Source organism: Megalobrama amblycephala, linkage group LG12, assembly GCF_018812025.1.
Source record: "Megalobrama amblycephala isolate DHTTF-2021 linkage group LG12, ASM1881202v1, whole genome shotgun sequence".
NCBI classification, from domain to species: Eukaryota; Metazoa; Chordata; class Actinopteri; order Cypriniformes; family Xenocyprididae; genus Megalobrama; species Megalobrama amblycephala.
In genome coordinates this window covers 14,802,685-14,825,344 of record NC_063055.1, presented here as the reverse complement: position 1 = coordinate 14,825,344, position 22,660 = coordinate 14,802,685, and the positions used below count along the sequence as shown (strand labels likewise).

Sequence of the window (22,660 nt, the reverse complement as noted above, 5' to 3'; positions counted from 1 at the left end):
GAGTTAAATAAGTAGAACCTATTTATTTAGTATACACTACTGTTCAAAATTTGGATTGGTAAGATGTTTTTGAAAGAAGATGGTATATCCACCCTCCTCTGTAAGCATATCTCCTTCATATCTCATCATAAAACCTTCATTACCTTTTGGTTTACATCTGTGGGATGAGTACCAGTCGCACTGAGACATTTCACTTGATACCAAACATGTATGGTGCTGTTTGCTAATTGTTCCCATTAAACATCTTATAGATTTTCTGGTGAGTTTCGGGTGATATCAGCATGTGGAGAGAAGAGAGGGTGAATGGAAGAAATGTAGATTAAGACAATACTGAGGTGCAATCGACTGTAATCGAGACTGCGTCTCGGATGAAGACGCTAATGTTGTATAGAGAGTTCAAATGCTAATTTCCAGATAAGTCCTTTGTTTTCTCAGAGAGTAGCCCTCTCTGAATTTGGCACTAGCCTTACAGTATATGAAAAAATCTACACAAAATTATAAAATCTGGATGTGTGGGCTATATTTAGTTTAAATATTTGTTTAATGGGCCTATTTTTAGCAACGCCACTTTAATTAGCATGTACTCAGATATTTTTTTAAAGGGGTCATATAATGCCACTTTTACAAGATGTAAAAAAGTCTCTGATGTCCCCAGAGTGTGTATGTGAAGTTTTGGCTCAAAATACCCCAAAGATAATTTTATAGCATGTTAAATTTGTTACTTTTTGAGGATGAGCAAAAATGCTCCATTTTTGTGTGTGTCCCTTTAAATGCAAATGAGCTGCTGCTCTCAAGAAGAGGGCGGAGTTTCAAGAGCTCGTGTTAGCAGCGCCAATTACCTCATGAAGACTCAGTGAAAATGTTAGAATCTGTTCAGCCTTTTATGTTCAAACTGGAGTCGGACAATGATGGAGAGACTCAAGAAGAAGTGACAACATGTAGAATGCAACAGGACATTTCTGAATGGTTAGTTGATGAATTTATGTAGCTGATGTGGAGTTAACTTAAAGTCTTAAAGTCTTAAAGTCATTGATTAGCATATTCTGTCATGATAATCTATAAATCGTTGTAAGATGCCTACAGAGCCAGAGAATATATGCTGCATGAAGATAGAACAGGTATAGTTTACATTACGGTTATAATTTGTCATGTCGTCATCTTGCTTTTATGACGTGCTATTTCATTTGTGTTACGTACTGTACTGCAATAAGATGGTCTCGCCCCTTTGATGTGTGTTCTCGGGGGCAGGGTTTAGGGTTAGTGATGTCACCAACCCGGGAAGAAGCTCGTTGTAGTCCCAACCAGCTGTTTGTTGTAGTCCTTAAGGCAGGAACACACCAAACCGATGGTCAGCTGTCGGGCAGTTTTTGTTCGTCGGCCAACTAAGTTTTCTCAGTGTGTTTCGCTCTGTCGCCTGAAGTTGTTCTGCGTTGGCTTTTTTTTTTGGCCGATTCGAAATGTTGAATTGGCGTCAGAGCTCGTCGGTCCATCGGGCCATATCATCATTCTGATTGGCTATTTAGATACTGCCACCTGCTGGTACAGAAAGGCACTTCATCTCACGCAGGCGCAGAACGGACGTGCTACTTGGCCGTCAGCTGTCAAGTGTCGGTTTGGTGTGTCAGGGCAACTTTGAGCATCATAACTTTGCAGATGTTGTTTGAGACTGTCCTCCAAAAAAAAAAAAAAAAAACGACCCTATAGGTCGTTTTTCAAATACCTTATTACAACCTATATTTACATTTTAAAGTCATGCACCCTCTAGCTGTCATAAAAATAATGACAGTGTCGTGTTACGTCTGTCGTCATGAAATGACGTATGACTGTCATTACCAATCAAAATGCGTGTTCATTTATATGCAATGTGTGGACTTTTTACTCCATTTCTCCTATTTCCATTTACTAATTTTTGTTAACGACTACACCCACCCCACCTCTAAACCTAACTTTAGTGATTTATAGTGCATTTACACTTTATGAGCACATGTGTTCTCTGGGATTGAACCCACGATCGCATGATCACATGATTGCATATTGTTATTGCAATGCTCTGCCAGTTGAGCTACGCGAAACTCGAAACATGACGCAGATAGCATTAAAATGAAAGTGTCCTGTTGTTGATAGGGGCGCAACTTTAGCAAACGTTCCTATGGGTCGTATTTCAGGAAAGTGACAAACGACCTATATGGTCGTATTGGTTGGAGGACATGTTGGTAAAAAGAACTCCATATTCCATGTTTTTAAAGTGTCCTCCAAAACGAAATTGGCCACTGGTTATTCACGTAAGAATGCACAGAATAGATGCTTTTTGATCTATACCATGCATGAATACCATGAAGCCATATTCAGGTATCCATGGTACATGAGAGAATACTATGGTACTACCATGGAAACATCATGTGACTACTCACTCTGGGAATGCATAATGTCTTGACAACACTCATTGAAACCTCCAAAATATTTGTACAGGGTGTAAAAGAAGAAAACACAGGCTAAAAATGCACGAACATATGCACCAACTCTCAGGAACAAGCACAGGAACAAACCAAATAGCATTAGATTCAATAAACAACCTGCCAGCTGAACAGCCATCTACCCAAACACAGTATGTTGATGATGGAATGCCAGCTTTTAAAATAAAGAGTTCCTTTGGGCAGAGAGAAGAACAAAAGACGTGGTCAAAAAAAGTGATAAAAGATGTAACCATGGATCATGACAGCAGAGACACTGGAGGAGAAAGAGTGATGAAAGTATTTCAGCATTGAGCTCTCTCTGTGTCACCCTCTCCCAGCACCAACAACACTATGAACAGAATTCATTATTCATAATTACTCATAATTACATGTTCCAGTGAGACTTAAAGTGTTACTTTATCATTCCCTCTGTTGCTTTATGAACTTCATTTTTTGCACTCACTACTAAGGACAGACAGAACAGATCTGACAGCATCAAGACCTCTTGGGCGCCACTGAAAACAGATGATGACATCTTTAATGTCACTGGTTAAAAACCAGATGCAAGTGGACTATAGAGATATAAAGTTTACTTGTGTAAGAGTCCAAGTGTTTAAGGAATGGGGAAGTTCTTAAGATGTCAGATAAATCTAATGATTCTTGACGTCAGTTACATGACAAGTTCAGTATTCATGAAGTTTAGGTTGTACTAAAAACATTAAAGAACTGTTAGTTCCTCTTCTAATCCAGTAGGTGGCGACATATGATTGCCTTTATGAGTGAGTCAATGAATCATTCACTCAACCGATTCATTCAAACACACTGATTAATTCAGAAATAAAACAAGGAACAGTTGGAGTGAGCCATGAAATCATTCAACCGATTTGTTCAATGAAACAGAATTACTGTGTATGCGTGTTGCTTAGAGACTAATTTATTCATTATTTACCAACTTGTTTATTTAACTTTTGCATAAAAGCACTGATTGAATATCAATAATTATTTTACCTGAAATATTTTGATAGTAGTGATTTGATTGTTCGATGTGATTTGAAGTATGGCTCCATGTGCAGTAGTTCGATATTTTAGGGTGAATGGAACTATTTTCAGTATGTAAAGAAATTAAATACTAATTTTAAAAGTAAAGGGCTTACAATAATGATCCTGAAGCATTCAGAGCACTTGAAAGAATAAGGGAAGATCATAATGGAAAGACACTATCTTATTCCATGACTGACATTGAAAAGGAAACGTGCAGTAGGGAAGTTTTTAATAAACGTGGGTTTGTATGTGACTCGTTATCTTACACTTTGTGTGGACCGACTTCAAATAGTTGTTAGCCAGAAACATTTACATAAACCCTTTATTATCCTTCTGCATAGGCACATTTGAACATGGGACTAATCTAATCCCCCAAGTAGGGAATGACTCAGGTTGTGTTTTAGATGTAATCCTTAACAAATTGGTCAAGTTCATGTCAGAAGTAACACACTTGTTATGCGCTCAGACTTTCAGGTGGTTGGGTTGTTTATTAACTCCTCCTTTGTTATTGTACTGCAAAATGGATCCTCAAATGGTGATGATTCTGAGGTAGTCCTATTTATTACTTTTACTTTTTCATTCTTTTGTTAGAGATTGTATAAATTGCTCTTTTTGTGTTGCCTTAGGGCCAACGGGATTGTGCTCGAACTGCTAAGTGTTCAGCTGTCAAAGCTGACAGAGAAAGGATAGCTTGAATATTCCTGCCCCACATTATTGCTGTCTACAGGATGTGTTTGTGTGTCTAGCATACTTAAATCAAGCAACATGCTGCTCCCTGTAATGAGAATAATAATACTGACCCAACAGTAATCATAATATTGTTTTGAATTATTTAATAATCTAATTACTGTTTCTGTTGGGACAGCTGAATATGAATGTGTTTTTGTGTGTGTCAGAACATTGAAGGTAAACAGAGAATTAGAATGAAACAATACTGTGAATTTCCATGTCAGTGTTTTTCATTTGCAGTGAATGATGAGGCACGCTTACAGTTGCTCAAGATTTTGTCCAAACCTGTAACCCTATTTTAAATGTACATTGAATGTAAAGTAACCTTGAGCATTTGGACCGTTACAATAGTAGTAGTAGTAGTAGTAGAGATGCACAATATATCAGTACCGCATATGTTATCGGCAAATATTAGATTCTTTTCATTTATGTTGCATGCTCATATACCCTGTTACATTTGTAATGTAATAATTTACATTTAAATAACCTTTGTCATCATCTAATATTTACTTAAAGTTAATCTTTAAAAATACTTTAATTGTTAAATGTAATTTTTAGCCAATCTGAAAAGGAATGTAAATTTTTTTTCACACTGCCCATTATAATGACAACTGGTTTTAGTTTATTTAGACAAAATAGTGTAGAATTCTAATAACATTTCATTTGCCATAACAAGAAAATAATTACTGGCTTATGGAATTGGCCAGAATTTTAATATTGGTGCATTTCTTCTTTATTTGACATTTTTGTCACAGGCTGTTTGAGCTATGGACATGAATGATACCTCAAACTGTGAATTTTTGTTTTAATTTTCTAAATGGTCAAACTCTCATGTAGTGGGCAATATTGTGGGCAAATCCCTAGACATGTATTGAAACAGGCACATAAGTAACCTTTAGAAACTTTGATTTTGGCCAGTAAGAAATCACCTAGCAACCACCCAGTACACCCTAGCAACCGTATAACAACATACTAGCAACAACTCAGAATACTTTATTGTAAGTAGCACCCATTGGCCCAGAATATAATAGATGTAGGTCTTGTACTTCTGTAAAATTCACTTAATTTATTAGAAATCTGTTTCAGTTTGATTCTAGCTCTCTACTTAATCTGATAATCCCATTTCAAATTACTCTAAAATTTAGATTTAGATTATGATTAATTTATTTTGATATTATTTTGTCTATTTCTGGGTATCCCATACTTTCAATTATTTGAAGGATTAGTTCACTTTCAAATGAAAATTACCTCAAGCTTTACTCACCCTCAAGCCATCCTAGGTGTATTTGACTTTCTTCTTTCTGATGAACACAATCAGAGAAATATTAATAAATATCTTGACGCATCCAAGCTTTATAATGGCAGTGAACAGGGTTCACGAGTATGAGCTGAAGAAAGTGCTTCCATCCACTTCCATCCATCATAAAAAATAAATCCATGTTTAACAAGTTATGAAGTAAAATAATAGCTTCCGCCAGACCGTCTTCCGAATTGTACTTACAAAGTAAGTGTAAAACTCTCACAGTTCAAAACGCTTATGCTGTGTCCTAAGCCTTCCTACTTTTTCCATAAGTTGTATACGGAAGGCAGTCTGGCAGAAGGTAGATATTTTACTTCATAACTTCTTTTTTACACAAATGCATCGCCTCACTTCAGAAGGCCTTTATTAACTCCCTGGAGTCTTGTGGAGTATGTTAATGATGGATGGATGTGGATGGAGACACTTTCCTCGGCTCATACTCATGACCCCTGTTCACTGTCATTATAAAGCCTGGATGCATCAGGATATTTATTAATATTTCTCCGATATTATGTGTTCATTAGAAAGAAGAAAGTCATATACACCTAGGATGGTCTGAGGGAGAGTAAAGCTTGGGCTAATTTTCATTTGAAGGTGAACTAATCTTTTAAGGACCCGATGCTCCATTCATTGGGCCTTTAGTTTGACCCATCCTGGGTGCAGATTTTTGAAAACATCAGACTCCACTTAATCTACTAGTCACAGTGATTTCAGATGAAATCAGTCTTTCAAACAGAGACAGGATGCTTCTCTCCTTTACCTTTTAAAGATTTCGGAATTAAATAGAAGCCCTGGTCTAGAACTGAAGTGCACAGCATAACATTCACTACATACAGCTTAAATAAGGAGATACCCTCAGGTGTCTGCAGCTTGTAGAGGTCTTACATTTGTTCTTTGTATTCTATCTGTTGTTTAGTGCTCTCTCAGAGAGAGAGAGAGAGACAGCAGGTGAACGTGTTGCTCTAACAGACAGATTGAGATGAATGTAGATCGCTAGTAATGCATTCACAATTTTACAGCAGTGCTTAGACAAACATGAATTTATGAAGGAACTGACGCAGCATATGGTTGCTAAACACTGCCTGGGAAGAAAAGCCGCTTAATCACTTGTGGATCAGAAAGAGTGCTCATTATGGGTATAATTCACTGCAATGTCTTGAGGAAAGAGAGGTCACCATCCTTTATGACTGAGCCAGGCCTCGGGATGATCATTTCAAAGATTTGAACAAGACATCAAAAGGAGTGCCAGAGCCATTACTGTCATTCATTAACAGTTCTTGCAGGCAGTAGACATTGACATGACATGAATGCTATATATTATGATGTATCTGGTGTTTTTACAGTCCTTATACAACCAAGGATTCGGTAGCCCTTATATACCAACTTGTTAGCAACTTTTTTTCAACTTTTTAAAACAACACAGCTGCTTCAGATATATTTAAAAGTGCAGTGAGCGATTTCTGAGAAATGGTTTCTATTGAAAATTTTTGCACCTAAACAAACTGTTTTGTGAATATTTGCTAGATGTTGAGCTAGATGAAAATGGATGCCAAGGTTTCTTTGTTCCTGCTTGATAATATGAGTAACATTTTATTTTTTTTGCTGTTTCACAGAACCAGTATGCTGTTGAATGCTGTTGAATCACAGAAACATGTTTCTTTTGAAGTAATGTTAACCACATTAGATCAAAAATAGCTATAAAATCTCATTGGAAAGTCACACACATGGTAAATTAAAGGGTTAGTTCACCCAAAAATGAAAATTCTGTCATTTATTACTCACCCTTATGTCGTTCCACATCCGTAAGACCTTCGTTAATCTTCGGAACACAAATTAAGATATTTTAGTTGAAATCTGATGGCTCCGTGAGGCCTCCATAGGGAGCAATGACATTTCCTCTCTCAAGATCCATTAATGTACTAAAAACATATTTAAATCAGTTCATGTGAGTACAGTGGTTCAATATTAATATTATAAAGTGACGAGAATATTTTTGGAGCGGCAAAACAAAAAACAAAATAACGACTTATTTAGTGATGGACGATTTCAAAACACTGCTTCAGGAAGCTTCGGAGCATAATGAATCTTTTGTGTCGAATCATGATTCGGATCATGTGTCAAACCGCCAAACTGCTGAAATCACGTGACTTTGGCGCTCCGAACAGCAGATTCGACATGCTGATTCATTATGCTCCAAAGCTTCCTGAAGCAGTGTTTTGAAATCGGCCATCGTTATTTTTATTTATTATCGTTATTAAGTCGTTATTATTTTTATTTTTTTTGGGGCACCAAAAATATTCTCATCACTTTATAATATTAATATTAAAACACCATACTCGCATGAACCGATTTAAATATGTTTTTAGTACATTAATGGATCTTGAGAGAGGAAATGTCATTGCTGACTATGGAGGCCTCACGGAGCCATCGGATTTCAACAAAAATATCTTAATTTGTGTTTCAAAGATTAACGAAGGTCTTATGGGTGTGGAACGACATGATGATAAGTAATAAATGACAGAATTTTCATTTTTGGGTGAACTAACCCTTTAAAGAAGTTGACGGTAACCATTGATGTCCATAGTAGGAATAAAATACTACAAAAGTCAACTCAACTGTAGCCGGTTACCAACATTCTTCAAAATATCTTCTTTTTTGTGGAACAGAAGAAAGAAACTCATACAGGTTTGGAACAATTTGAGGTTGAGTAAATGATGATAGACTTTTTTGGGTGAACTATCCCTTTAAAGCTATTTTGATAAGGGATGATGTTTATTTGGACATTCCATTTCAACAGGAACAATGAATATTAAGCTATACTATCCAGAAATGACATTATGCTGCTGAAGAGGTAATGGGACTGGTTTGGTTGATGTCTGTTCTTCCAAACCTGATGTGTTTTGTGGATATAACAAATATGGAAATGACAAACACTGGGTAGATACAGACACTTTAATGTGTATATTCTTTAAAAGAATATATGTTGTGCATTACTAGAATGTATTAAAAATTCATGTGATGATGGTAAAAGCTTCAGATGCTGCATATCAAGTGTGAAGAACGAGGCAGCCAGCCATTCATCATGAACAGACTCCTGAATATATTGTATCAGCTAGCGGGTGTACATTTGGGTATAGTAAAAAAAAGAAATTGCCAAATTCAGAAAATAATTCTAGGGTTTTCAAGATACTAAATGAAAAAAGATATTTTGAAAAACATTCTTTCATTGTCTGAGATATTTTTCAAAATATCTTCTTTAACGTTCCACAGAAGGAAAAAAAGAAGAGGTTTGGAAAGAAGAGGTACGGAAAGACATTAGGGTGAGTAAATGATGACAAATTTTTTAATAAGCTATCCTTTTAATGAACGATGAAAAAACAAACAGGAATGAAATTTGGGAGAAACCTAAAACTGGAGCAAACATTTGACCGGCTGAAGAGAGAGAGCAGTTGACAAACCAAGCGTTAAGCTTTCTTCGAAGCATTAAGAGGGACCATTTAAAAAGCAAATCTCTGCAAAATAATGCATGGATCTACCAGGTTCAAGAAGCAAGTGAGGGCAGTGATATTGTGATATTTGCTAAGAGATTTTTAGGGAAGCACTAAGAATAGCCAAAAGAATTTTGATACATGCTGTGTGCATCACTTCCCTATACTGCAAAAGCTTCCAACCTGAATAGTTCTAACAATGCTTTGAATTAAGGTTTCTGGGAAAGCCAGAAGACTGGTTTATTAGTATCGCTTTCTGTCTTTATAGCCTTTTTTGGAGAATTATGATTATAAAAATTGAATGCAGAATCACATCAGAGAGTCATGGCCTGGATAAAATATTGCTCATGTATTTTGCAAAGGCTCTAGCCAGGCCATGCTAGAAGCAGAAAAGGAGTAAAAAAACGTACATAGTATTTCACAGATCAGAATATGTTTAATCAGAACTCAAATATCATCTGGTTTAACTACCAAAAGCTAAAGAGAATTATATGCATTGTATCTATTTTATTTTTTATTGTGTGGTATATCTTATTAATCTAATCTTGTTTCTCTGAAATACAATTGAATCTGACATAATAATAATTTGGTTTTACATAAAAATACAGCTGAAGCTAAACCATACCTCCTGGGGACCCTTACACAGAGCTGAATTTGAATATTCGCAGGCTGAAGTGAATCCTACCCGTCAACCACCTCAAACATCATGCACACTGCAGACTGACGAAAATCTGCTTTTCTTTCCGCTTCCTTTCTTTTTTCTGATATTACATAATTGAAGGGTGTGAATAATTTATAATTCCCAGATTATCTTTTGAATGGTGTCGGCAAATGGAAGACAGAGAGGAAACTTTAATGACGTCCCAGGCTCAGCGAAGCTATCTTTCACAGTTTCACAGCCTGAAAAACTCCCTGCAGAATATCACCCGCCAAGCCACTGGTCTTAAATAGACAATGCAGCGAAACGCCTGTGTCTGCAGGAGGGGACAGAATCTACAAGCAAAAAGAGTTGTAATCATGTGCGTGTGTACCCTACATGTTTGTTTCAGTTTTGACAGCAGCATTTACGTAAAAATGGAAAAAATGTCAAGACAAGCCTGCTTAATTAATGCCCGCTTTTAGACAATGATGCCAGTTAGACAGAGACTGACAAAGCAGCATAGTGGAGTCCTGTGGTCAATGAAAGATTTATCAAAATGCAAAATACAGTGAATATCGTCCTGAATAAATGTAGCTATTACTTCTCATTTTCTGCACACTGAATGTTCAGATCCTCGGTGTCAGGTGAGGAGGGAAAGAGATGTCAGAAAGAGATGATATTTTTTCTCTTGCCCTACCTGACCGATCATAGTCTCAGTGTGCTCAGATGTGTCACTTCAAAGAGTTTCTATGACTTCCTGTGACATCTGGTTTGAGTAACTTCAGTCTGCTTTACTGAACATTCTCTTTGAAGGTTACTATATATATATATATATATACAGTGCCCTCCACAATTATTGGCACCCTTAGTAAATATGAGCAAAGGCGGCTGTGAAAATAAATCTGCATTGTTTATCCTTTTGATCTTTCTTCAAAAAATTCACAAAATTCTAACCTTTCATTGAAGGAAAACAGTTGAAAGTGGGGGGGAAATCACATTATGAAATAAATGTTTTTCTCCAAAACATGTTTATATATATAATATAATTAATGTATATATATATATATATATATATATATATATATATATATATATATATATATATATATATATATATATATATATATATATATATATATATATATATATATATATATAGTCAGGTGCTGTCAAGGTTTAAGTAATGCAAACAATGAATAACTCTTAGTACAAGTAGTACAACTCATTATATGAAACAATAACCATGCACAAAACAGGGAAAATATTTACAGGGAAAATATTTATATTTTCACTTATATTTACAGGGAAAATATAAGTGAAAATGTCCAAATTGGGCCCAAAGTGTCAATATTTTGTGTGGCCACCATTATTTTCCAGCACTGCCTTAACCCTCTTGGGCATGGAGTTCACCAGAGCTTCACAGGTTGCCACTGGAGTCCTCTTCCACTCCTCCATGACGACATCATGGAGCTGGTGGATGTTAGAGACTTTGTGCTCCTCCACCTTCCGTTTGAGGATGCCCCACAGATGCTCAATAGGGTTTTGGTCTGGAGACATGCTTGGCCAGTCCATCACCTTTACCCTCAGCTTCTTTAGCAAGGCAGTGGTCGTCTTGGAGTTGTGTTTGGGGTCGTTATCATGTTGGAATACTGCCCTGCTGCCCATTGTCTGCTTCAGTATGTCACAGTACATGTTGGCATTCATGGTTCCCTCAATGAACGGTAGCTCCCCAGTGCCGGCAGCACTTAAGCAGCCCCAGACCAAGACACTCCCACCACCATGCTTGACTGTAGGCAAGACACACTTGTCTTTGTACTCCTCACCTGGTTGCCGCCACACACGCTTGACACCATCTGAACCAAATAAGTTTATCTTGGTCTCATCAGACCACAGGACATGGTTCCAGTAATCCATGTCCTTAGTCTGCTTGTCTTCAGCAAACTGTTTGCTGGCTTTCTTGTGCATCATCTTTAGAAGAGGCTTCCTTCTGGGACGACAGCAATGCAGACCAATTTGATGCAGTGTGCGGCGTATGGTCTGAGTACTGACAGGCTGACCCCATCACCCCTTCAATCTCTGCAGCAATGCTGGCAGCACTCATACGTCTATTTCCCAAACACAACCTCTGGATATGATGCTGAGCACATGCACTCAACTTCTTTGGTCGACCATGGCGAGGCCTGTTCTGAGTGAACCTGTCCTGTTAAACCGCTGTATGGTCTTGGCCACCGTGCTGCAGCTCAGTTTCAGGGTCTTGGCAATCTTCTTATAGCCTACGCCATCTTTATGTGGAGCAACAATTCTTTTTTCAGATCCTCAGAGAGTTCTTTGCCATGAGGTGCCATGTTGAACTTCCAGTGACCAGTATGAGAGAGTTAGAGCGATAACACCAAATTTAACACACCTGCTCCCCATTCACACCTGAGACCTTGTAACACTAACGAGTCACATGACACCGGGAAGAGAAAATGGCTAATTGGGCCCAGTTTGGACATTTTTACTTAGGGGTGTACTCACTTTTGTGGCCAGCGGTTTAGACATTAATGGCTGTGTGTTGAGTGTTGAGTTTGAGGGGACAGCAAATTTACACTGTTATACAAGCTATACACTCACTACTTTACATTGTAGCTAAGTGTCAATTTCTTAAGTGTTGTCACATGAAAAGATATAATAAAATATTTACAAAAACGTGAGGGGTGTACTCACTTCTGTGAGATACTGTATATAAAAGCCCTGACCCATCGAGGTATGAGCTCCACTAGACCCCTGAAGGTGTGCTGAGGTATCTGGCATCAAGATGTTAGCAGCAGATCCTTTAAGTCCTGCAAGTTGTGAGGTGGGGCCTCCATGGATCAGATTTGTTTGTTCAGCACATCCCACAGATGCTCAATTGGATTGAGGTCTGGGGAATTTGGAGGCCAAGTCAATACCTCAAACTCGTTGTTGTGCTCCTTAAACCATCCCTGAACCATTTTTGCTTTGTGGCAGGGTGCATTAAAACCCTGCTCACGTGTCCACTGTTGGCGCTTTCGGTGGTGGACAGGGGTCAGCATAGGCACCCTGACTGGTCTGCGGCTATTCAGCCCCCTGCGCAACAAACTGCGATGCACTGTGTATTGTGACACTTTACTATCAGAACCAGCATTAACTTCTTGAGCAATTTGAGCTATAATAGCTCGTCTGTTGGATCGGATTACACAGGCCAGCCTTCGCTCCCCATGTGCGTCAGTGAGCCTTGGCCGCCCATGACCCTGTCGCCAGTTCACCACTGTCCTTCCTTGGACCACTTTTGATAGACACTGACCACTGCAGACCGGGAACACCCCACAAGAGCTGCAGTTTTGGAGATGCTCTGACCCAGTCCTCTAGCCATCCCAATTTTGCCCTTGTTAAACTCGCTCAAATCCTTATGCTATAACTATTATATATAACTATATAACTCTACAACAGAACATTATTTCACTTAAATAGTAAATATGAACATAAAATGATGCATAATGCTTAAACTTAGCTTTACTTGAACAATTTGGCAACTATACATTTCAGCAGTTCTAAATCTGTAGATGGAAAAGTCTTATTACCTTTTCTAATGGTCATTGCAGTGTAGATCAGATATTTTAGGTGCATAATTAGTCTAATAATCAAATGCTATTAATATCTATCTTCTCAATCATTATCTTTCATATGGTTTACAGGTTTTATTAAGCTGAAATGAAATAGCAAGAGCATGTCTGTAGTACTACTGTATGATTCTGGACATAATCTCGAGAGAGATCTGAGAAATATTTTATTCCAACACCTTTTATTCAATTCTCAAATGTAAGGGAATCCCCTTTTGAATTTATATCTTCAATGAATAAGAAAAAGGAGAGAGTCAGAAAAGCATTGAGAGAGGAAGAGGGGGAGTGAGATAAGAGATGTGAATAAGAAATGACACAGGCCAGACTCAAACCTTCTTCCCGGAGCACCCCGTACAAAAACATGTAATTCTTGTGAGCTAACGCTGTGCCATAAAATTCAATTTACTATTAAATTTAATATTACTTATAGGTGTAATATGCAAAGAGTAGCTCATTGTGAATTATTAAATTATTGAAAGCCTACACCCAACCAAGGTGTTGGGCCTCAATGCAAAGAGTCATTAATAACTTGGGTAAACAATCATTGTAAATCACTTATTTGTGTCCTGTTTTTCCATAAATGGGTTCAGAACTAATACTGTATAAATGCATGTATCAAGATCAGGGAATGATATATGATTATACATGTTTTTACTTAATTTGGTATTTGATCATTGCACTTTATTAAATTGTGGTGAACTTATTTTATTGCTTGATATTTCATCAAGTTTCTTGTATTACCATTGAATTAAAGTGTGCGATCAAGAAGCATATGTTTCTTTTTTACCCTGTCTCTCTGTGTGTTGGTGTAGCTGAAGCATTGTGCATATAAATCCTCATCGGAAGTGACAAAGTCTTACTGGACTGTGCTGATGGAGTGGTGCTGTAACTATGTCACATTCAACACTGAATGACATGGTCTCGCAAGCATTTAATGACAGATTTTTTGCTTTCCCTTTCATTCAATTAGACTACTACTTTACAGTAAGTGGATTTATCTGTTCACTCAAGGTCTGTCTTTTTCAAGATAACTAGAACTACCCAGCGATCAATTCATTCAATTACTTTATATCCATATCAGTCAATTTCTCTACCGAGTTGGCATGAGCCCAACAGTAACTACCTTGCAGCAGAGTAGAAAATGTCTGTCTCTTTCCTTATTATAAAAATATTTACAACTTAATGTTTCAAAATCTTTCATTCGCAGAAAATACATTTATCATCTCTACCTATCTCTACGTCTAATCATTCACCGTCATTCATACTTCATTTGTCACTAGCTATTGATTTGCTGTTCTGACATATCCTGCTCTCTTGTCTCTGCTACATCACTCACTTGTCTCAAACAGGTCCTGTATTATTATTATTATTAATATTATTATTATTATTAGGGGCCAAGCACCGAAGGTGCGTAGGCACCTATTGTAATCGTTGGCGTTCCGTACTCTTATTATTATTATTCTTCTTCCGCTCTTGAAGTCTATGGCAGCCCATAGAACCGCTTGCGGGAAAGTTGTGAAATTTGGCACACAGTTAGAGGACAGTCTGACCTTTGTCTATAGCAAATTTGGAGTCTCTAACTCAATCCCTCTAGCGCCACCAGCTGTCCAAAGTTGCACTTATGTTTATGCTAATAACCTTTGAACCGTAAGGGTTAGAAACAAAATTCTTTTTTCCTTGGGTCAAGCCGATTCGAATGCACTTTTTCATGACATTTTCAAATTTTCATGACATTTTCCATCATGAAAATTTTTCCGCCATTTTGAATTTTCTAAAAAACGTACTTTTTCGAACTCCTCCTAGGCCGTTACTCTGATTTTCATGAAAATTGAAGACCATGCCAACAAAAAGTTATGGAATTCAAGTCGATTCCTCAAACCGTTTTCATAAAACACGTGAACGAATTGTACGTAGTGCTAGTGAAAATAGACATAAGGCTGTATCTCGGCAACGCTTTATCGTATTCAGACCAAACTTCATACATGTCATCACAAGCATGGCCTGAGGCATCATGCAGTGTTTCGGTGCAGCGCCACCTACTGGTGCGGAAATATGAATAATGGATATTTTTGCTTATAACTTCTGATGGGTTTGTCCAAAAATCATATCAGTTTGGTCTCGTTAGATTCGGGGCATCATGCTGAGTCAAATGATGTCCAATTTTACCATATCGGACATTTTGTCCGTCAGCCATTTTGAATTTTGTGCTAAAACGCTGTATTTTATGAATGCATTAGCGTATCGTTACGAAACTCGGTATTGGTCTTTGGCATCATGCCCTGACAATACTCAAAAAGTTTTGGTGCAGCACTACCAAATTTTACAAAAATGTTAATAACTTTTGACTATATTAACCGATTGTAATGAAACTGGTCTCAGTTGATTCCTTGGGTCATGCCGAGAACACAAATATCAAATTTGCCATAGTCGGCTGAACTTCCTGTCCGCCATATTGTTTTTCTTTAAAAACCTACTTTTTCGAACTCCGCCTAGACCGTTGCTCCGATTTTCACCAAAATTGAACCTTAGCATCTTCAGACCATGCCGACAAAAAGTTATGGATTTCAATTCGATACATAAACCATTTTCATATACCGGAGCAACGAATTTGAGGCATGATGCAAAACACACTCTTGAAGCTGTATCTCTGCAATGCTTTGACATATTGACACCAAACTTTGCAAGTGTCATTGTCACCTCACTCTGACCATACCACATTAATTTGGTCACAGCGCCACCTATTGGTTGAAAGTGAACCAGTGAATCCTCATTTTTGATCATTTTTCAGCTCTTTTGCCTAAAATTATCTTAATAGGTCTTTAATTGCTCACAGTTGTAGTTGGTCTGATGCTCACAGCCGTGTTGGCTGGCTTATTGTGCCGTTTTTGTGCTTGGCCCCGTAATTGCTGCTTGCAGCTATATTTATTATTATTATTATTATTATTGTTAGGGGTTGCGTACAAGTGATCCACACAACCCATAGTTTAATCTGAGTCTTCTTGAGGTTCTTGCATGTTACCGACCAATGAGGTTTGACGTTATTGACGTTGCAATATTTGCAGTGATATGATTTGACTTGAGAGTGAATATCACTTCAGAAAATTTGATCAAACCACTGGAATTGTTTGGATACTTCAATGTTACTTTCTATGTTACTTTGGACAAAAACAGCTGAAAGATTCTTCAAATATCTTCTGTGTTACACAGAAGAAAGAAAGTCATTCCAGCTAACCATACAGGTTTAAGCATGAGTAAATTATGAAATCATTTCTTTCTTTTTTTGGTGAAATATTTCTTCAAAACAATATGCTGACTTTGAAATCTTTTCCATCCATGCAAAAACAGGGTTTCAGTTAACACATTATTAATGCTTGCTGAAAAAAAAAAAAAAAAAAAAAATACATCTGCAAATGGCACGCTTTTTTCTCATTGTCAGATCTCTGCTGTCATATTTGACCTAGCGAAGAATAACCAGTATTGTCATTCCAAGGCTGATTCATAGAGTATGAAATGGTGACATCAGCCTCTGTGTTATTTGGATAGTATATGAAGGCGGCACAGACGCTGAACTGTTGACCTGCTCCTTAAGGACTAGAAATCCAGCTTTTCCTGCAGAACCTTGAGCGAATAAATGTTATTTGAATTCTTTGCATGTCGCAATCGAACAGATGGAGTCGGGACAAACGTAATCTGTTGAAGGATGATGGATTAAGGCTTGTAAAAGCCTGTCGTACATCTTCATGTGATGGTCAAGTACAAAGAACACCCGCAGCCTCTGGGATTTGTTATACTCTGATGTAATCACGTGCACTGTATACCTAGAGAGTAAGACCAGCACCCTGTACTTCTCACATCCTTAAACACACAAATAAACACGCGCACAAAGACAGCAGGGGGAGATTTGTGAAATCTGTAATGTAATGCAATCAGCATGTTTCAGCAGAAGTATTAAACGTTCACTCAAGCACAAGCGTAGACACAATATGGTTGTTTTCATAGGTAAAGGAGTTCACAGCATGAACTGTGGGCGCTGTAAATTCGATGGCATTTTTTTCTATTAAGCCTTTTAAATGCCTGAGCCTGACTGTCAGAGTGAATAGCGATGATTAGCACATGTGCAGAGACATACACAGATCACTGAGCACATCAGCGTAGCTCTTTTACTAGCATCCGTGTGATCTGACCTGTGAAACAATTTGGAGTATTTGAGGAGACAGAGACGGGCTATGTTCACAATGGAATATAGCATTCATACTTGTCATAATGTTTTTTAATTAATAATTATTTAAAACAGGGACACATTAAATTGATCAAAAGTGACAAAGATTTTGTATATTAAAATATATTAAAATAGAAAACAGATATTTTAAATTGTAATAATATTTCAATTCAATTCACATTTATTTGTATAGCGCTTTTCACGATACATATCATTTCAAAGCAGCTACAGAGAATGCATGTCAACATTACTATTTAAAGAATACAGTTAGCAAATAATGTGATCATTTAGGCAATTAATTTACAATCACTGTTAGCAGTTTAACTGAAGGTAGAAGCAATGAGCTCCTGGAAAAATGAATTACATGAACAATAATTAGGATATATAAAAATTTGGAATGTGCATGTTGATCCAGATAATTGCATCTTCTGAGGTCCTCACAGGAGTTGGCGCCATCTCTTCATGAACTGTGGGTGCTGTAAATTCATTTCATGGCATTACTGTTTTTACATTTCTGATTAGATAAATGCAGCCTTGATGAGGACCGCATATGGAATCCTGAGCCCTGGAGCAGGTTGTTGCTATAGGCTCAGACTGCACATTTAGTTCCTCCGCAGGGCTGAATTATGGACCAGGCCAGTGCTTCAGGCCTGGACTGCCAGGATCCTCCAAAGCCTCCGGGCCCCTTGGCACATACACCGTGAGGTCATCGCTAGGGCCACCGGACTCCTCAGGTCAGGCAGAATGAGCTGTCCACTAGTGTCCCTGGGGCCCTCGGCACATACAGCTCAAGCTGACCACTAAGGCCACTAGGCCCCCCAACATATACACCATGAGCTGAACACGAGGGCCTCCAAGCCAATCCGCACACACAGCGTAAGCTTAACACCAGGGTCACTGGCCCCATCAGCATGTACAGCTGAGCCCCTTTAGTTGGCAAGATACAACAATGATTTTACACGTCCCTTCATCTCAGCCTCTGGAATAATTCAATCTTTCTTGTACACAATGTTTCTGGAACAATGGATTTTCAAATATTATCATGTAAAAAGATCAATGTACACTTTAGCCAGTGGTGGTTCTTTTATTAATAAATAAAACACTTTTTTTTTTTTTTTTAATAAATAAAGGCATCTGAAGTCCGCTTTTGTAGATCCTGGTACAGCACATTCGCACTCTGTGTAACTGTTTATCTAACTGTTGACAAACAATCAGTAATGACAATGTAGAACATTCATAACTTATTCATACTCATTCATGACTTAACAATTTTATTTTAATATTTTAAAATGTAATTTATTTCTGTGATGTCAAAGCTGAATTTTCAGCATCATTACTCCAGTCTTCAGTGTCACATGATCCTTCAGAAATCATTTTAATATGCTGATTTGCTGCTCAAGAAATATTTCTTATTATTATCAATGTTGTAAACAGGTGTGCTTTTTAATATTTTTGTGGAAACAGTGACACATTTTTTTCAGGATTTTGTTTTATGAATACAGAGTTCAAAAGAACAGCATTTATTTGAAATTTAAGGCGAATAAAAGTATTCATTCCTTGAAAAAAATCTTACTGACCTGGTTTGGTTATTATTTAGTATTTATTGTTTAAATGGAATAATAGATCATTCATTTTGTACATTTTTATATTAGAATTGTATTAATATTAGAATTAGTTGATGGTTTTGCATGAAGGAAAGCAAAAAACAAAAAAACAAAAAACTAGGGCAGATCAATTTCAGCTTTCACTGGTTTAATGAGCATTTACTTTTCTGATCAAAATACTGCCCAAGCTGTGTGTCCATGGTCCTCAGGGTACTGTCATCTGACCCTGGTACTCCAGGTATTAGTATACTCACTGCATACTACAGACATCATATGAGTAGAAATACCCATAGACAAGAGAGAATCACACATGTGAGCCAACCAATGTGACAGAAACCCACGTGAGAGCCTAGCAGTGCATCTGTGAATCTGCTGAAAGACTCACATTCAGCCCAAGAGAATGCACTCTCACAGGCCAGATGATGCAATATAGTAGCAGTCAGATCATCATAGGTGATAACTTAGCTCCTGACAGAGACAGGTTTATGATATTTAAGAGCCCCAAGAGCATACATCTTCAGCCAAAAAGAGAAGTTATTTGACAGCACTTTGTCTGGGATGAACATTTGCTCACATCTGTGAAACTTCCACACAAAAGTGTGTGTCAAAACACATATCCTACATTATAGTGATATAGGGCTCTTAAAATGTAACATGTAATCCTTATGCCATTCCAAGGCATATACAAATGTATGAATAATGAAACTGGGCGAGCTGGAGAGTACACGCACTATACATTAAATTTGCATACAGTCAAGACTATCATAGACGTGCATGTCAGATGCAGACTCTTTGTGGAATGCAACAGCGCCATCTGTCGAGCTGCATGAGGAGCTACAGTACTGCAGTGCACAGACTGGGCAAGTGAGGACCAGGATTTATTGAGGATCAAAAAAAACAGCACTCTCTTCCTCTCCGTCTCCCTGTACGAGACCTGCTGAATCACACTCCATAAATATTAACACTGCCGACTGGGTCAATATCGCATACTGATCCTGTAGCCATCTCACGTCCGCATGGTCTAATATCATCGATTCAACAGGCACACGAAAGAAAGAAAAATGTGTGGAGTCTCTCTTTAAATCACCTGCCATCTCTCTCTCTCTCCAACTCTTTCACTGACGTCACGGGGACTGCAGCTGTCTGAGCCACTAGTGCATATCCAACACATTGATGAGCCAGGAGCAGTGGGGATCAGGCAGAGATAAGAGAAACAGAATTTAAGACTGACGGAGAGAATGAAAAGGGAAGGACAGAAAGATTGAGAGAGAGGGGGGGAGCAGACAGCTAAGCTTACAACAAAACTGTTCAAGCAACAGGGCAAATGGAGGAACATGAGAAGGATAAGAATGAAAGGGGCACAAAGGGCACACAGATGGAGAAAAGACAGAGAGCTGGATTGAGCTTTGTCCATGAAATACTTTAACACAAAAAGACAAAAGAAAAAGAAAAAGAAAAAAAATGCCAAATGCAGAATAAAACACAAGACTAATCAAATTGTCTAAGACTATTAAACAAAGAATGCTTATAAAACAGTTCAACTACACTTGGACTTTTCACTGTTTCAATAACTCTTCTGCAGGTTACATTGGCTGCATCCACAATCACAATTCCCTACTAAAACAGAATGTGAAAAGAGTAGTATGTCCAAATTCACAGTATTCATAAAACAGTAAAAGTACCTCCTGGGGATGGTCAAACTGCTACTTACAAGTTAGTCATCCAATTATTTTTCTATGTTAAAGTCAGTTATAAAAACAGATTTTTTTAGGTCGTACTAGTCCTTAAAGAGCTAGCGCACCAAAAAATGACAATTCTGTCAGTAATTACTCATGACGTTCCAAACCCGTAAGACCTTAGGATTGTAAATGAAGATCTTTTTAATGAAATCTGAGAGCTTTTTGTCCCTCCATATTCAGATATGCAACTATGTTCATAAAAAGACTGTAAAACTAATCCATATGAATCGAGCGGTTTAGTCCAAATTTTCTGAAGAGACTCGCTTTTTATGATGAACAGATTTAATTAGGCTTTCACTCACATATAAACATTGATCATCGAATATAAACAAAATCTCAACCGAACCTGAATGACTTGCGAGAACAAAGTTCTTGGGTTGGCGTAACACACGAGAATGAACCTCATTGGTTATGCAGCAAGTTTGAGCTTCTGGAAGAGGTTTGTTCTCGCACATCATTCAGGTTCGGTTGAGATTTTCTTTATGTTCGATGATCAGTGTTTATATGTGAGTGAAAGCCAGGGGATCAAGTCTCTTCAGAAAATTTGGACTAAACCACTCAATTCACATGGATTAGTTTTACGATCTCTTTATGAACTTTTTGAAGCATCTAAGTGGTAGTTGCGTAGCTGTCTATAGAGAGACAAAAAGCTGTCAGATTTCATCAAAAAGATCTTCATTTGCATTCCGAAGATGAATGAAAGTCTTACGGGTTTAGAACGACATGAGGGTGAGTAAATGTCATTTTTAAGACACAGTCTTAACATAATGGCAATGTTAATGCATCTGGCCCCTGGTGAAATTCTGAAGTGCACATCATAGACACTTTACTATCCCATGAGGCCACAGGAGATGAGCAATGAATAGCAGTGAAGTGACACATGACAATGACAACATGGATGTAGATTATAATGTATTAATTGCAATATAAAATATGTAAATTTGCATATCATGCAATTCATTCAAAACACTGATTCATTCAGGAGCTAGCAAATAACTGTTTTTATGAGTGAATCATTGAGGCAATCAAATCGTTCAAAAGACTATTACATATGCATAATTCATGCATACTCTCATAAAATCCTGATCAATTATCCATTTGTCTGTGTATCTATATTGATATCTCTATAAAACCAAAATCTCACTCGCAGTGCTGTTGGTCTACACATCAGCTGATATCCGTACTCTCATGTGATATTGCTTATTGGAATGTATAACACAGACACACAAAGAGTGCAGACAAATGGTAAGTTCAAGAGGATTCTATGAAAGTCTACTGCTACTGACTGTGAGGTCTGAGTAATATAACTGCCCTCTTGAAGAATAGTTACATCTGAAAAGGTTTTTTTTTTATCTTGGGAATACTTACAGGAACAATATACACATATGCACAATACATAACTAATTTCACATACAGAGACTTGTTACCATGCCTACCAGTCTCTGACCTGCACCTCAGACATACTATAAACTGAAAATGAGTGCTGATGAATAACATCTTGAAAGTCCTTTCACATACAGAATACAATGTAAAACTACTGTGATGACTAGAGAGAACACTGTTCTATAAGTAATAACGTCTGGAAATTATATTTAATGGTACTTTCAAAATAAAATTTGTGAACAGCAATTTTCCTCAATTTAGGGTCTTACTTTACCCAGTTCACTATTTTTTGACCAATATGGCTGTGACCTTGGACTTACAATTACATCATGCAAAATCTGTCAAAGGCTACTAATGCCATTGTGGAAATGTACTATTCAAAGTAAGCCATTCAATTTTATGTAAAGTATGTAAAGATGAATTCACATCACTTGTAAAAAAAAA

General features: G+C 37.5%; 1 protein-coding gene across 1 annotated transcript in view; it reads left to right on the top strand.

Annotated features, from left to right (window-relative positions):
* Positions 1-22,660, top strand: part of LOC125280118 (DNA-(apurinic or apyrimidinic site) endonuclease 2-like) — a 35,328-nt gene that overhangs the window by 8,698 nt on the left and 3,970 nt on the right. The gene's annotated exons all lie outside the window — the stretch shown is intronic.